The following is an 18,510-nucleotide window of genomic DNA, read 5'->3' on the forward strand; positions in this document are numbered from 1 at the left end:
TAATCTTAAAGCTTATCTTGATAAGCTGATTATAAAATGTATATGAAATATGAAGAGTCAAGCATAGCCAAGATACTTTTGAAAAAGAAACCAAGGTAGGAAGACATGCTGTAAAAATATGAAGCCTTATTATGAGGTTACAGTTATTACAACAGTGTAACCTTAGCACAGGAATATAAACCAAGGGACTAGAAAAGAAAACATAGAGGCAGACTCCAGTATATATGGATGTCTGATATGTGATATAGGTGACAATGCTGAGCAGTAGAGAAAGACAGTTTTTTCAGTAAATGGTGCTAGCTTGACCCCTACCTTACAACATATGCAAAAATTAATTCCAAGGGGATTTGAGATCTAAATGCGAAAGACAAACAAAAAATATTTTACAAGATAAAATAGGCAAATTTCTTTATACTTCAGGGAAAGTAAATTTTTCTTATAGAGGGCATGAAAGGGGAATTCCCTGGCAGTCCAGAAGTTAGGACTCTGCGCCTCCACGGCATGGGGCACAGGTTCAATCCCTGGTTGGGGAACTAAGATCCCGCAAGTTGCGCGGCACGGCCAAAAATAAATAAATAAATAAATAAATAAAATGGACATGAAAGCAACGATCATATAATAAAAGAATGAAAAATTTGAGTATATTAGAATGAAGAAATTACGTTCATCAAAAGACACCACTGAGAGAGTGAAAATACAAGCCATAGATTGGGAGAATATTTTTTCCAGGAGTTCATACCCAAAAATATAATTAAGAAACAAATCAATAAGAAAATGGCAGACAATCCAAGAGTTAGCAAGAGTCTGGAACAGGCATTTCACAAAAGGCAAAAAATTGTAGGAAATTAATATATGAAAAAGCACCCACTTTCAATAGTAATCCCAGAGATACAAAATTAAAATCACTGGAAGATATCACTACACATTCACCAGAATGATTATAATTAAAAAGACTAACCATATCTCATATCAGGGAGAATGTAAAGCAAAGGAACTCATACGTGTGGGAGTTATAAATAGGCACAATCCCTTTATATGAGTTAGGCAATCTCTACTAAATTTAAAGATACTCACCATGCTCCAACAATTCTACTTATTGTTACATAGCCAATGGAAATGTGTGCACAAGAAACTTGTTCAAGAATGTTCATAGCAGCATTATAAAATAGCCCAAGCTGGAAATAACCCAAATGTCAGACAATGGTGGAAGAGAAAAATAAATTGTTGTGTATTTATACGATGGGATATTATACAGCATCTCCACCAACAACCAAAAGCTATAGCTACACATAACAAGATGAATACATCTTTAAAATGTAATACTGAGCAAAGGAAGTAAGACATGAAAGATTTATATGGAATAATTTTATTTATGTACATTTCAGAAACAGGCAAATCTAAATGTTAAAGTACTGAATATACACCTTGGTGGTTAAAATATGAAGAGAAAGGAGGAAATTCCTACACAAATCAGGATAATGGTAACATTCAAGGGGAAGGTTGAGAATAACTGTTGGCTTTTAGAGTTCTGTCAATGATCTACATTCAGTTACTTGAACTGGGTAGTGGTTAGATGAGCAATTCTTTAAGCCATACATTTGTGTTCTATGCATCTTTTTCTGTATATTTCATAGTAAAAATATAATGTATATCCTTAAAATACAAAAAAAAAAAAAGAAACACCTAAGAGTGGCAATGTTAATATCAGATGAAGTAAAATTTGAGTCCAAGAGTAAAAATGGAAAAAGAGAATATTTCCCATTTGATTAAAAACACCAAGACTAGAACTCCCTGGCAGTCCAGTGGTGAGGACCTGGTGCTTTCACTGCTGTGGCTCGAGTTCAATCCCTGGTTGGGGAACTAAGATCCTACAAGCTGCGCGGTGTGGCCAAAAAACAAAAAAAATAAAACCCCACCAAGATTATATATTTGTCATAAACTTTCATGTACTCTACACTAAACAGTACTTTGCAAGATATACAAAACACAACTCTTAGAGACAAAAACAAAATTTGATAAAAACAGAATTGAAGAGTTTTTTTTTAACATTGTTGTCTCAGAATTTGATTGACCAAATAGACAAAAAAATATAAAAAGGATAAAAATGAGTTTAAGCATATAATTAGTAGGATAAACTTACTAGATAATCTAGTACTTGATACTTTATAGAGAATATATATTCTCACATGCCCATAGAAGTAGAAGAAAATTGTGATGTGTTTAGTCATAAAGAAAATCCTGAATAATACTTTTCAAAATGTAAAAATCTTACCACATTTTGGGACTATCACACAATCAAACTAGAGCCACATGAATGGTAGATCAAAACAAAAAAAAACTAAACAAATAAAATCCACAATTTCTTTAAAGAAATTGTAAATTAAGTCAAAATCATACTCTGAGATCATCTAAATATCAACAAAAATAAGAACAGTGCATAGCAAAACTATGGGTTGGTGCTAACAAGAACTATTATAGATTTAAATTCTTTTACTATTAATCAAAAAAGGCGAAAGATAACAACCAAGTGTTCAACTCAAGACAATAGAAAAATTAATAAAATAAGCCAAATATATAAAATTATATATTATAATTAATAAAAGCAGAAATAACCTAGAATGCTAAAAATAAAACAGAATTAATGAAAAAAGGAAGTGATTCTTCAAGAAGATAAAATAAGCAAGTCCCTAGGAATTTGGGCTTTGAATAAAGGGAGAAAATAAAAATATAAAACATTAGGAATGAGAAAGGTATAACTACATTAAGAAGCTAAGTGAAACATATAATTCTTTAGGAAAGTTGAAATAATCAAAATTGACTTGCAACAGGGCTCTCTGGCTCTCCCACCTTGCCTATGTGGGCACAGGGGTATCGGGAGAAGAGGCCTGTGCTCTCCAGTACTTTTCAGTGACTGGGAAGTTCAGTTCACCATTAGAGCTGCAGAGCTTCCTATGTTCTTCAGTCCAGCTTTGCCAGTAATAAAGGGTATACTGTGCTTTCATTCCCTCCTAGGTCCAGTGTCTATTTTTCAATGCATTCTGAATATGAATAGAAGGAGGTGTGAGTAATTAGCTTTCCAACATATTTAGAGTGTAAATGAAATGAAAAATTTCTCAAATCTTTTTATGAGACCAACAAAGACCTGACACCAACACTTGCTAAAGAGAGCACAAAAAATTAAAATACAGACAATTCTAGTTTATGAATGTTACATTGTATCAACTGACTTAAGGGAAAAGGGGAGCTTATGTTCATGTCCATGTTACCAAAAAATATGGGAGTATGTCTTTTGGCACACTAGAACAAGTGCGTAAAGCTTCCCTTTGTGCTGGTTTCATTCCCAATCACACTTCCACCTGGCTGTGGCAAGGTGCTTACCAGTTGCACAAGCTAACATTCTATCAGCTTGGAACTGCAGCAGAATAAGAGAACCTCTCTCCTCACAATTCCAGCACAACTCCTGATAAGGAGTCTCATTGGTCTGGCTTGGCTCCAGTGCCCATCACTGAACTGTTCATTGTGGCCAGGAGATTGGTACTCCAGCTTGACAAGAGTGGATTATGTGTCCACTCCTAGAGCAGGGATAGAGTTAGCTTGACCTGATCCTCTTGGGCTAGGAGTGAGAAGGCAGTAATTCTCCAAAGGAAAACTGAACCTCTTTCTAACAGAAGGGAGAATGGGAGAATGGATTCAGGGTAAGCCAAAAAAGAAGAAAGAAAAGGAAAAGAAAAAAAAAAAGACACACACACACACAACAGACAAAAAATATAAAACAACATCTAATTTAAGATTACTTATAAAATCTTAGCAAATCAAATGCAGCTATATATTCAAGGAATAGTATATTGTCAATAAGAAGAGTTTATTCCAGGAGTGCAAGGATGGTTCAGTATTAGGAAGTCCATGAATGCAAATCATAACATTAATTATTTTAAAAAAAAACATATGGAGGAAAGGCATTGGACTTGATTCAGCATCTATTTCTGGGTAATTGATTCATTCCTCCAACAAGTATTTCCTGAACACCAACTATGAACTAAACATTCTTCTAGTCATTGGATATAGGAGTGAGCAAAATGGGCACAACTCCCTGCCTTATAGAAGTTACATATTAGTGATTAAAACTCTATACAAAATAGTAAGAATATGAATCATCTTAAATATGGTAAAAAGTATCTGTCACATGCTAACAGCAAAATTTACATCAAATATTGAAGATTTAAAGATATTCTCATCCTAGGATTTCTATTTTATTTATCTTTCAGGGCACAATTTTAATAAGATTTCTGGAAAGAGGCAATGTATATATTATCTGGATTCTTACTTGTTAAGAATATCTTTTCCTGCCCTTGCAAGTGAAAATAACTTGCAAGATTTCTCAGTCTTGAATATTTTCCCTTTAAACTCTGCAAATGTTGCTTCTTTTCCTTTTGGCATTTAATATTAATGAGGAATTATCTGAAGCCAACCTAATTTTTGTTTCTTTGTAGGTAAGCCATTTCCTCTCACTCAATTAAGAATTCTGCAGGACACAATCAATTTGATTGTTCTTTATGAAATCCTTTCAAACTGAAACATTGTCTTTCTTTGACTCAAGAAAGGTTTTTTCTTCTTTTCCTTTTATTGTTTCTACTCAATTTGCACTTTTCTCCTCCAGGTTTTATTTAATAACTAAATGGCATCTTCTAAAGTTTTTCCCTATGTCTTTATCGTCAATTGTTCACCTTCTCCCTTTCCTTGGATTTGTGGAGACATTTTTGAAACTTTCTCCTGCTTTGGTTTTCCTTGGTATCCCTGCTGTTTGTATTTTGTTGGTGTTGTTCTTTGTGAGGCTAACATAGGGAAGACAGGCCTTCCTTTATAAAACTGCATGATGTTGTTAGAAGAAATATCTATTTAGTTAAACATTCTCAGAATATACATTAAATACAGTATCCTCTCTTTCTTTCCCTAGCAATTTTATTTAATAGAAAGATGACGCTCTGATTCCAGAAGTCCATGCTTTCTCAATATCAGATGTTGAGCCTGAATCTGTGAACAATGATATGCTGACCTTTTAGACATTTAGGTCTAGACAAGGAGAGACCAGAAAAGGTTAGATTTGCAGTACTTTTCCTTCCTGGTTCTGCATTCCTGAAGCCTGGGAAGGGGAGGCAGAAGCCTAGGGGCAGTGATGGTTGGGATCTTGGCATTCTTTGCAGGGCTCCTTTCCTTTCTTGTATTCTGCGTGATCTGGGAGTTAGAAGTAGCCTCATTTGCCCACCTTCAGGGTCCCACGGCACCCAGCTCATAGGTCCTTGGACATGCACCAGTCACCAGTATACCTTTATGTTAAAAGGACCAGCAAACCTAATTCAAATAGTTCCAGGCAATAAAGGAGAATGATGTGCTCAGTTAACTGAGATAAGGTGAACTCCACAAGGGTTTTTTGGCTTTTGGGTTTTTTTTGCCGTGGCCCAGTGATGTTGTCAAGGACCAACAATCTCCCTTCTCTGCCTCTGAAGTGTCAGCTCCACTCCTAGGCTGAACTTCCTTAAGGAGACAAGGTAGCTGCAGCAGTTCCAGACCACATGGTACAGCAGGTGACGAAGCTGACTAGCTCAGAAGAGGGCACCTGGACTTCATGTGACTTCTGAAGGGGAATGCAAGTTCACTAATTAGCTTAGACCAATCTTGGCACTCCTGCCCCCATGGCTGGGATGGGCAATTCACTCTTCCTTACCCCACCACAAGGCTGCTACCCAGGGGAAAGGGTGAAACGGGTGGTGAGGAGTCATCCATAATATATTCAGATTTTTAGGGTTCCTTTTAGCGTGTTCTCAGAGTTGGAGACAAGTTCCAGAATTGGTCTAAACAATGCAGGGATAGATTTATTTGGCTATGTAAATCTATTATATTAATTACTCAGTTTATTAAAATCCAATTTTGAGAGTGAGACTTTGGGAAAGCCCCTTAGCTGTTATTTTGGCTTTATTTCACTTTGATACTCTGTCAATCCAAAATCCATCAGAGGGGAGAAGGGAGACTGGACTAGCAGAATCTCATAAAATAATACTATATTTTGGACATTTGGATTCATTTATATATATAAGAAATACTTTTGAGCACCTACTACTTGCCAGGCATTTCATTCCTAAATGTGGGGATACAATGGTATACCAGCTAGAAAATGCTCCTGTTCTCAAAGAGCTTAAGTCATAAAAGAGATGATAGCAAAGTCAATAGATTTGTGAAATAAAAGGAAAAATACCAGCTGCTATGAGACCACACAGGGTGGGTGCCAATCCAGGCTTGAGGAAGCAGTCAAAGCTTACTTATCAGAGAAAAAAGTCATCTGAGCTAAAACTTAAGTGATGGGTAGGAGTTGGCCAGGTGAAGAGGAGATGAAGAAGCCTTCTAGTTAGAGGGTTAGTATGTAGAAAGGCCCCGAAGTGAGAGAGGCAGCAGAGCAATTCTAGAGGTAGAGCACCTGGGTTTGATTCCTGGCTCTGCCACTTAGCAGCTGTGTGAGAGTGAACATTTAAGTTTCCATCTGAGAAACAGATAAGAATGGGAGTGACCTCATAACATTATGAAGACTGAACAAATTAATACTTGTAAAGCACTAAGAACAGTGCTCCGTTTGTTACATAAGAAACAAAATAAATCTAACATGAACCATAAAACACATCTTTCCACACTGCTTCAGTCAACAATGAGTAAGAAAGAAGTTACTTTTTGGTGTCTTCTGTTCAAGAGAGCCATGCTTTTTCTCTAACCTCCACAATAGTGGGTCCAGCTGCCTGAACAAGACTGTCCACTCAGTCCCCCCGGACTGAACCCCTGGTCCATTCAAGAGAGGCTAAAGTGTGAGATCACAAGAGAACAGTGAGAGTGGGAGTTGACAGCTAGGGCAGCAAGTAGATGTGAAGGTCAATGAGGAATCCAGGAGAGATGGTTTTATATGTTGAAGGTGAAGGCAGGGGCAGAGCAGCAGTCAGCCTCCTGGGCAGGTTGTCAGAGAGACTGACAGCAGGTCCTTGTCAACACTTCCAGACCCCATACAGAGGCAAGACTCCATCTCTGGGAAGCCTGACCAGGACAAAGCCAGGTCCAGATCCAGGGAAACCATAACGCCAGGCAAGTTATCAAAGCAATGATTCCTCGTTTCTTGCATTGATTCCTCAAAAAATTTATTAAAATGCTTAACATGTGCCAGAAAACACACCAGGGGCTGGAAGTATTAGTAATAATACAATGTCTTTGCCTTCAAAAGATTTAAATTAGTGAGACTAGTGAGAGGATAGACAGTAAATAATGTAGTGTTTTGATAAAACTATTCACAGGGCACCATGGTAATGATCCCAAAATTCTGACCTTACCAAGTCCAGTTGTAAGGGTGAGGAGAGAGGCAAGAAAAGGGGGCATAGAGAAAATAGAGATAGAGAAAGTGGATACAGAGTCTTCACTGAGAAGAAACCCAATTATTAATATAAAATCCGAGCAAGATGGCTTCCAGAGTGGCCTGTTGAAGCCACTCCATAACATGACTCTGTTTCTAGAAAGAAGGAGTTGAAGTGTGCAAGGACAGAATCATATAATGAAGGTAAGGAAGGACAGTGTCTGAATGAAAGAGAAAAAACTGCAGAGTATCCATAAAATATGAACAAAACAAACCTCAAAAATATCATCCTATAGAAAACTATTCAACAAAAAAAGGGAATGAAGTACTGATACATGCTACAACATGGATGGACCTTGAAAACATTATGCTAAGTCATAAAATACCATAAAATTGCATGACTCCATTTATATGAAATGTCCAGGAAAAGCAACTGAATAGAGACATAAAATAGACTAGTGACTGTTGAAGGAAAATGGGGAGTAACTGTCTATGGGTATGAGGCTTCTTTTTGGGTGATGAAAATGTTCTAAAATTGATTGTGATGAGGGTTTTACAGCTCTGTGAATATACTAAAAACCTTTGAACTGGTATACTTTGGATAAATTGTATGCTATGTGAATTACATGTTTAAAAAACTGTCACAAATATAAAATAAATTAAAAATTGTTTAGTAGAGGAATAAGGAAAAGCTACTATGGCTAGAAGTTCAAACATATAGGGTGTAGGGTGTAGTGACAGATTAGTCTCAAGCAGTGGCTCTCCACCAGGGTTGATTTTGCCCTCTAGGGTACATTTGGCAATGTCTGGAGACATTCTGGTTATCACAACTGGGGAGGTGGTATGACTGGTATCTAGGGGGTAGAAGCCAGGGATGCTGCTAAATATCCTAGAATGCACAGGAAAGCCTCCTACAACAAAGAATTATTTAACCCAAAATGTCAGTAGTGCTGATGTTGAGAAATCCTGGCCTAAAGAGGCAAGCAGAGTTCAGGTCATGAAGGGTTATGGGGTCAAGTCAAGGAGTCTGGCCTTCCTCTTAAGAGTAGTAAGGAACCACGATGGGGGATTGGCATGGTGAGATCTGAATTTTAGATAGATCTCTTTCGGTGCAGCCTAGAAAAAGGATTGAAGAGGCAGGGGGATAGAGATAACGATGATCCAACTAGGATGGCAGGAGAAGAAATGGAGGGATTTGAAAGATATTAACTTAGGAGGAACAATTGGCAGAATGTGATGATTTGTTTGATTCAGGGTTCAGGAAAAGATGGAGAAAGAGGGGCAGGTTGGCGTCTAGACTTCCAGCTTGTGCTAGAAGCTGGATGGTGGTAATGCCATTGACTGAAGTAGGAAACAAAGGTAAGGGAGTTGGTTTGTGAAATAAAATAAGAGATTATATTCTAGATGCATGGAATGTCCTGTGGAAATCAAAGTGGAGATGTTCAGGGGATAATTGAAGATAAAGTTATGCAACTTGGGAGAGACTGGAACTGTAGATGGATATCAGGGTATATAAGGCAATTGTACATGGGAATCCCTGGGATAATCTAAGGAGAGTGAGGCTTGAGATGAGAAGGAAGAACTCTGAGGGATACTAACAGGCATAGAAAAAGGAATTTGCAAAGGAGACTAAGAGAGTAGACAGAAAGTTGAGGAGAAAAACAAAACAACACAAAACAGGACTGTGTGGTAACATAGAAGTCAAAGGAAGATTGTTTCAAAGAGGCCAAGAGTATAAAATTCTGCACAGAGATCAAATAATATGAAGACTGAGAATTACCCAATGGATTTAGCAACAGGAGTTTGAGGGAGACCATGGTGAGACCAGTTTCAGTGGTGTGTCGGGGATAGAAGTCAGATGTAGTGGGTTGGAGAGTAAGTGGGAGGTAAGGAAGTGGGTGCAGTAATTGTAAGTGACTCGGCCATGACAGGGAGAGAGAGATCAGTGGTAGCTGGAAGGGAATGTGGGGATCAGATTGGGGGCTTTTTGAGAAAAAAGACTTCAACACTTTAAATGCTGAGTGGAAGGGGTTGGCAGACAAAAAGATTAGAGATATAGAATAGAGAAATTAAAGTGTCACGGTTTGGGGGAAGGACTGAAGTCATTGCTTAACTTTGGTTGAAGGACGTCTCTGCTGTCAAAGCACTAGAGAAGGACAAAAGGATGGATGCAGATAAAAGAGAGTTTATAATTTTGGTGGCAGAAAATTGAGGATATTTTCATCTGAAGTTTTCAAATTTCCCCGTGGATGAGGTAAGGCCATCTCCTGAGGGTAAGCCAGTGAAATGGCAGGGTTATAATTTTGTGGAGAGTGGACACAGTTTGAAATAGCTATAGTAGAGTCGAAGAGAAGGAAGCAGATGGATAATCTGGAATATGACAAGGTCAAGTACATGGCCATGGGATCGGGTGACAAATAAATGGACGTGAAGGTCATTGAAAATGAATGGGGTCAGGGATTTAAGATGGAATTTCTTCATTGAAGCTGACTTGTCTTGGCAGAATAAAAGTATATCATGCCTCTTGGGGTATGTGCAGATTCTAAGTAATGTCTTGTTTTGTTTTTGGTTCTCAATTGGATTTTATCCTTAAATCTAGACTCAATAGTACTTGTTACACTTCAAATCTCTCTAGCACTTACACTTAAGGAAATCATGCAGAGAAGAATGGAAACATTTCAGAAGGCTACAAATGAATACAGACCATGATGTGCTCAATGACTTGAAGGTTGCTTCCTCTTGCACATGAAAAATCTTTGGTCATTCCAGGTAGCCACCTGTCTAGTGCATCTTCCCCTCCTCAAGGTAAGTAGTCCCATTTACTTCACCATTTCTTCCCTCTTCTCAGACACTGACTTGTACATACATACTGGCTTTCTCCTCTTCCAGCAGGTACATTCCAGATCTCCTCCTTAGCTTACATACTCCCCAGTTTTCTCTGAGGGAAAAGCCTACCAGGAGATACAACCTTCTGGAGGATGGCACTCAAGTTCACTACTCTATTGCACACTTGGGACATTGGGACAACCTGACGCTGTCAACAGTACTAACATGGGACACAGGAGGACTCTTTCACACCCCCTAATGTAGATCCAGAGTCCTGATCCATCCACAGAATGCCAGAATTGCAACTGAACTTGGAGATCATCTAGTCCAATGCTTTATTATGCAGAAGGGGAAGCTGAGGCAGGGAGTTGAAGCAACGTGTCCAGATCATGGCAATCAGCTAGTGGCACAGCCTGGATTCAAATCCAGAGCCTCTCGCCCTTAATCTGATCCTTTTTATGCTTATTAAATTCCCTGGAACAGTATCTCATTTTCTTCTCCCTAAATATCTATGGCAGAATAATTTTTCAGCTCAGTTCCACATATTGACACTCTGAATATTCATTTCCCAAACCTCAGGAGCTTAACAAGAACAGAAAAATGGATCAAAAAAATTAATCCATTATTGGGTGACATGGATTATAACAAATACAAAGTGGGAGAAAACACACAAGAAAGTAAAACCTCAGCGTGTTTACAGCCTTATGACAACCATCAGGCCGCTACCAAAATTGGACATGACAGAGCATTATAAATCATGGGATTGTAAGGGAAGAACAGGGAGAGAAAAGAGTACAATAGTGCTGATGCCTCGGGCAGCATTCATCACCTATAATCTTCCAGCCTTTCCATCTTCTGAGCAGGTCATGTGCGCAGTAGGTTTTGGTCTGAAGCAGTAGCCCTTACTGATCTCTCTCTGCAGACCTGACATGTTCAACTGATTCCCAGTAATTAAAGGTGATCACAGGGCCAGACAGGCTCCTCCTCGTTGAATCAGGGTTATAATGTACCTGGATTTTTAAAAACGAAATGGAAAAAAAATACCTCTGAAGAGTTGGCAGGGAGAGAGATAGCATTGACCTCTTTTTCCCCAACAACAATGAAAAACCTAATCTTCAGTCTGTGGCTGAGAATGAAGAATGCCCCACGGAGAGATACACAAAACAGGCTATCACAATGGCCTGTCAGAATGAACTCGGGAGAAGTCAATAACTTCAATGGAAGACTCTAGGTCAGACTGTAAAACAACTCCAGCATAAATGTAATTCTGAATTTTTGCAAAACACCTACTTTGAGGTCAAGATCAATGACCTTTAATGCACTCACCAAACCACCCCTGGGTGAGTCTGTGGCTTTGAGCCTGCTTGTTTCCTGCTACTGGCCTGGGGCCCTGGTTGCTCTTTGCACGGGTCGGAAGTTCTCACTGACATCAGGAGGGGCCACAGGGCTCTCACCGGGGCCCAAGCTGCACGTTCATGGCCAGACTGAAGCTGCAGAGGTGAAAAGCCAAGTCTGGCTTATTGGTGTGACCATCAGCAGGCTGTGCAGCATCTCCCAGCTTCACGTCGCCTTGGCCCTGGATGATCTGCCTTCACTTCTCATAGCTCCCCTCCCTGGATTTCAATGTGTGCTGCTGTTAATTCAATTCGTACATTAGGACTGTGGCCATCTCGTGGCCTCCTTCCATCAGAGAGCAAGCTGCTTTCTGGTGCCAGGTCAACTCAGCCATAATGACTAGACTAATGAAGGCTGACCTTGCCTTCCAGATCTGCATGGTGGAAAAAAGCACACAAGTGGGATTTAAAGCAGCGGGATTCATCTCCTATCTCTGCCACTCATATGTTAGATCTTAGGATTTGCTCAAGCTTCCTGAGCCTCAGATTTTTAATTTATAGTGATTTTTATGCAGGAGTGTATTTTGGCATCATTCTTGGAGTTTTCTAAAAATACATGCCTCTCTACCCCCAGACATGTAGAATCAGAATTTCCAAAGGTAGGCATGGACTTCTGTATTTTCCAAAGCTCCATTATATGCATCTGTTCTGAAACATTCCTTATTAAGGGTCATAAGCCATTGGGCTATTGTAGGAACAACAAAGATATGGTGATAAACATATCTAAGAGATAAAGTACTCTAAAATTTAGTTATTCATTTTATCTTCCACTTCTCTTCTCCATAACATACAGACACAAACACTTTCTAGGTTCTTGGTCTTACATAGCTCTCTCCTTTACATATAAGGGTCCTTATCTCTTTTTTACCCTTTAAATATCTGGTTCAAATATTCTTTTCCATCCAAGAGCTACTATTTCAAGACTCTACATATTCTTTTTTTTTTGAAATAATACTGATATTTTGTAGTTATGGTTCATATCTATACCATATTAGTACATATACCATTAAATCTAATGGTATGGGTATCATTATTTCCATTTGGTAGATGAAGACATTAAGGTTCAAAGATCTTAAGTAACTCAGTAAGTGTTGGAGTTGGAACATATAACCTTGTCTTCTAATTTTAAGTCCAATGCATTTCTCCCTGAGTCAGTCTAGAAATAGTATCTGAATTTGTACTCATAATTCAAATGGTAACCATTACAAAGCAAGCAAGTAAAGAATAGCACTTAGAGGGCCTTTAAAATCTCTTCCAAGTCTTGGTGGTTTAATGATTCTAGTTGTATATTTAGAAATCTTGATGGCTAAATTCTTTATTCCTCCCCCAAATGTTACGAGATGAGTTGAGAATTAGTTTGACCTGTGTGGGACCTGGCGCCTCTCCCAGAAAGCAGCACAGGGGTGGCCCTGCCCCCCTTAAGTGTATGCCAGGCTCTGCATTCTTGTCACTGCAAGTTTGGTGGGCTTTGTACTCATTATCGAGCAGAAAAGGAGTGAAGTCATTCCCATCCCTCACAGTGAAGGATAAAAGGGGCTGGCATTTGGGTATTTCCTTTCCCCCAGGTCAGTTAGGCTTCTGTAAAACCCAGCTGTGTTATGCTCTAGTGAAACAGTTTTCCTCAAAGGCAGACTTTAAGAACAGAGAGTTCTGGGTGTTTTAAACAATGTTTTTTTCCTCCTTCCCCTGTCAGAAGCACAGGAAGATTTTTCTCCATCTTCATAGCGAGTTTCTCCTGGAGGTAAAACTCACAAAAAGGTGGGAAACCCCCCTAAGACTGGGTCTCCTGGATTTTTTAATTCTCAAGCGTGTCCACTGAGCTTCCAGCAATTGGCCATTGACAGTGTAAACTGTTCCTTCTGGTACTGGTTCTCGCGGGGGCTTCTGCTTCTGAGCATTTGACTGTGGTAAGCTGTGATCCTCTGTATCCACCCATCTGTCCCTCCAGTTTTCAGGGCAGTGGTTTGCCCTGTGACCCCAAATTCTCTCATGAATCTAAGAAGGGTTGTTGACTTTCAGTTTGTTCAGCTTTTTTCTTGTTGTAGGGATGGAAGTGATGACTTCTAGGCTCCTTCCATGTCAGACTGGAAAATGCCTTTTTTACACGTGGGCAGGAAGTGAAGGAAAATTAAGTTGCTCTTTGTCTTGATTGGGGTTCTTCTAGAAGCACAGCCCAAGACAAGAACTTAGTGCAGGTAGTTAATGTGAGGGGTGATCCCTGGGGGCAGGAGGGAGGAATGAGGTAAAGTGAGTCAGAAGAGAAAAGCCAATGAGTGTGTATAGCTTCCACCTGCTGGTTTCCTGGCCTGGCCTGCGGTGGCAGGGGAGGGGGCCCTAAAGACCCTGCTTTATCACATCTTCACCACAGCTTTGGAACAGAGCCCAAATATTTCTGACTCTGGTTTTAAAACCACCTGTGCTGAAACAGAGAAGGTGGATGTCAAGAATGGGAGTCTGGGGCTCTATTTGTAGGCTGAGCAGCCTGGGGTTGGCCACTCTCCTCTCTGGGGTCAGCTTTCTTCAAGTTCACAGACGGTCTTCCTACCCTAAAATATCCAAATGGTTGTCTATCAAGGCAAACCCCAGTTTCCCAGATGGACTGTGCAAGGCCTGACACCAAACAGGTCTTCACAGAAACTGTGAAACAAACTGCCTCTTTGAAAATTTGTGAGCTTTTGTTTCAGTTCTTTTGATTTTACACATTACTTCTGGTTCTTTCTAAAAGGTTTACTTTATTGTCCTTTGAGCGTGATCTTTGCTGTCTGGAATGGTGTTCTCAGGAGGCCTAGCCCTGGGCCCGAGCGGCAGCAGGCTCTGGGCTTCCTGCCCCTTTCACAACTCTAATTTCACTTTTACAGGGGAGTTGACTATCCAGACAGGGGCTGGACATGAGTCCTGGGGGAGCACTGGCCCCGCCCAGGGAGGTGCACGGAACAGAGTGGGGCTGGGGATAGATAACAAGGTGTGATAGGAATACATATCTCTGCTCAGACTGGATTCCTAAGTGACTGCTGTGCTCTTGGAGGCCTTATATACACAATTATTTGCAGTTTTTTTCACCCTGTACTACTACAGATAGGTAGATGACAGACAGATAGATAGATAGATAGATTGATTGATAGATAGATAGATGATAGATAGAGAGGTGAAAGACTTTATGGTAACTTACAAAGAAACATGCAACATAGCAACAATAGAAAACTAGCAAACACTTCTATTTGCTTACTAAATGACAATAACTATTTTTATACTCATTCAAGCCTCACAACAGTCCTATAAGGTAGGTAGTGTTATTATCCCTACTTCTTTTGATGGAGAAACTGAGGCACAGAGAAGTTAAAGGGACTTGCCCAGGCCACCAAGGTATACATGGTGGAACTAGCACTCAACCCAGGCAGGCTGGCTTTAGTTCTATGCTCTTAACTAAAAGGATAAGCTGAGAAAAGTGAGACAGGGCAAAGTAAAGCTAGATACTCTTTTATATACATACCTGTCTTTCCTGCTGGGCTGTTCCCTGCCTGAGGATAAGGACCAGCAGCTTATAGGTATTTGATATATGTGTTATTTGATCTTTTCAAGGCAATGGTCTAATTCTGCTTTCTCTTGTGTCTGCTGGTCCCCTGTTGTGACTATCCATGCATGCAGCGAAGGGGCAATGATGAGAGTAGAAACAGCCCCTTCCATGACATTCCAGGCGATGTGAGTTCAACGCCTCCCTTCCCCTCCAGGCTGACCTTTTGCTGAGAAGTCATCCTAACTGGAATGGCAGGTCTTCCTAGGATGTGCCCAGGGGCCCCAGCTCAGACAGCACAACCCTTAGAGGAGCAGCATGAAGACCCTACTTAGATTCCCCCAAATAGCTCCCCACGCCTTCTGCCTGTTCTTCAACCATTAGCAACTCATTCTTTCTTTAGACATGCCCATTCTTTCATGGGACTTAGTGTGGCATCAGAGAAATCTGAGTCCTGGCCCTGCAACTTACTGGACAAGTCATGTCAGGGTCCAAGAGATGAAGATATTTGTCTGGCATCACCAACACAGCAGGAACTCCTAGTCCAGAATTCACTTCTCCCTACTCTGAAGCATTGAGGCAGGAGAAATGGATTTAAGTTAGGGATCATCCAGCCTCATTGTTCCCCAGATCAATCACCTTAAATTTTTTTTGTATCTATGTTCCATATACCTATAGTATTTGTGCTAACTAATCAGAGATATTTTTTTAAGTTATTACAAAATAATGAATATAGTTCCCTGTGCTACACAATAGGTCCTTGTTGTCTATCTGTTTTATATATAGTAATGTGTATATGTTAATCTCAAACTCCTAATTTATCCCTCCCCTCCCTTTTCCCTTTGGTAACCATAAATTTGTTTTCTATTTGTGAGTCTACTTCTGGTTTGTAAATAAGTTCATTTGTATTTTGTTTTTTTTTAGATTCCACATATAAATGATATATGATATTTGTCTCTCTCTCTGTCTTACTTAACTTAATATCATAATCTCTAGGTCCATCGATGTTGCTACAAGTGGCATTATTGCATTCTTTTTTATGGCTAATATTCCATTGTATATATGTACCACATCTTCTTTATCCATTCATCTGTCAGTGGATATTTAGGTTGCTCACATGTCTTGGCTATTGTAAAAAGTGCTACTATGAACACTGGGGTGCATATATCTTTCTGAATTAGAGTTTTCTCCAGAAAAGAGATGTTTAAAATGTAAACTTATTACCACGTTAAGGACTACATTCCTTATTTCTTGTTTCTCTCCTTTAACCAAGCCAATCTCTCCATCCCATCCACTCGCAAGCTAGAGTAATTATGGAAATAAAGTATCAAATGGATTACTTCCATAGATAGGGTCTCCATCTCCTTTTTCAGTCCCACCCCCTCAATCCCTATCAATAATGTCTAACCTCCTTTCTTCCTCTGCCTAAAATGTCCCCAAGAAGAACATATCTCTTTGTGTTAAACTTTGTGCTAGACCTATTTGTAATAGGTCATGTGATATTCTGAAAATGGGTACATGCCTAAGATTACAAAAACTGTACTTTAGTCCTAGTTAAATTAAATCTATCTTGGCTTTGGTTTCTGCAACTTGTAAAATGAGGGAGCTGGACTATTGAATGAATGGCAAAAAAATTGTCATCTATCAATCAGTTGGCAGTGGCTGCCTAGATCACTGATGAAAGAGATTTTGAAGTTATGCCCAGACCCAGAGAGAAGAGTGCAATCATTGATTAGCAATGTCTGCCTTGAAAAAGAATAGGGGAGTGACATCATGTGCCACCCAAGGATTAGATGACCCTGTAGATTCATTCCAGCTCAAAACTGCTGAGAATCTAAATTTTTCTTTTTCAGAACTGACTTGTGCTTTGTGTCCTTTGAGGATCCTTCCTCTTTTCTGACTGTCTCTCAGGAAATCTTCAGCCAATCTATTATAAGGCACCAACTGTTGATGAAAGCCTAGAGGTCACCACCATCACCCTGTGTGACTTGGGTATGTCGTTTTGACACCTTGGCTATCAATGACATGGGAGGGGGAGGTCACAAGATGATATATGAGGTTTCTTCCAACTACAAGTTCCATGATTTGATTATCCTAAAGTCACGATGCCTTGGTACGAGGAAACAAGTGGCTTACAGTGGATCCATGGGGTTTTTAAAGGGCTGTAATTTCTTTCTCTTTCTTCTTTTTTTCATCATGGTGGTGAGGAAGGTAGTGGGCTTCCTCCAGCCCTCAAATCTCAATACATACCCCTGGTCTCCCCATGTCCCTGTCCATTGGACCAGGCTGGCCTGGAGCAGTTGTGTGTGTCAAAGGAAGCACATGAAGCAGAGGCAGAGGGAAATGGCAGGGAGTGCAATGGATCAGTCAAGGCTACATTTTGGGAAAAAAGACCATTTAAGGAGTGAGGAGATAGGGACGCTCTGAAGATACAGGACAAAAAGAGTGGGCTTGGGTTCTTAAACCCAGCAGAAAGTAGGAGAGGAAGGGTGGGGAAGGAGCCTAGGCATGGTTGGAGCAGGTGAGCAGTGCTCAGAGCTAGGACATGGGATGTCTGGGTTCTGGGCCTCTATTGGCAATAATTTTCTGTGTGACCTTGGGCAGGAGACTTCTTTCCTCTTTGTCTCTATTTTCTTATGTATAATAATCAGAGAGAAAAGAGGACAAGTTGATTCCTAAGGGATTTCCAGTTCTAATATTCCATGGGTTTAATTCCAAGTTCCTCCAACTATCTGTGCAGACAAGAATTTCCTATATTGTCTCTGCAGACATAAGCACCCTCAATGTGTAAAGTTATAAAAGCAGAGAGAGTTTGTACAGAACAGAATATCCTGGGAGGGTGGGACAGGGGAGAGGGTTTCTGCCTTCCAAATAGAACACGTTAAAATCCAGAAAGCACGAGAAGACTTAGGCTTACCCTGTCTCGGATACAGTAACTGTAGGGGCTTCCAAGGACATAAGCATCCTGCTTGCCTTACCTCCCCCATTTGAATTTCAACTCCAGAGGGACAGAGCTTACTTTCTAGAATCTCAGACTCTTCTGAGTTAGAAGTGACTTTATAGGTCATCTAGTTCCAATCCCTCACCCCAGGAATGGGAACTCTATCCTGACATCCAAAGATGGCTCCCACACCTGCTCGTATACTGCATTACATGATAATTTAACACAGCGAAAGGCAGAGTTAAGTAATCCTTTCATTTGGCCTAGAGTCCTGCCTCACGACCCAGGATATCTCACTAGACCAAATCACTAGGTCACGGTTTCACGATGGTTCTTTCCACTGGCTCCAGAGTGCCAACCTGGAACCCGAAACACCATTCTGAGCTCCCTCTGAGCTCTCCCCAGGGAGGGAGGTGGCTGGAGACATCGCAGGTTCAGAGTCTCACAGGACGGGGTT

Source organism: Balaenoptera acutorostrata, chromosome 4 (genome assembly GCF_949987535.1).
Source record: "Balaenoptera acutorostrata chromosome 4, mBalAcu1.1, whole genome shotgun sequence".
NCBI classification, from domain to species: domain Eukaryota; kingdom Metazoa; phylum Chordata; class Mammalia; order Artiodactyla; family Balaenopteridae; genus Balaenoptera; species Balaenoptera acutorostrata.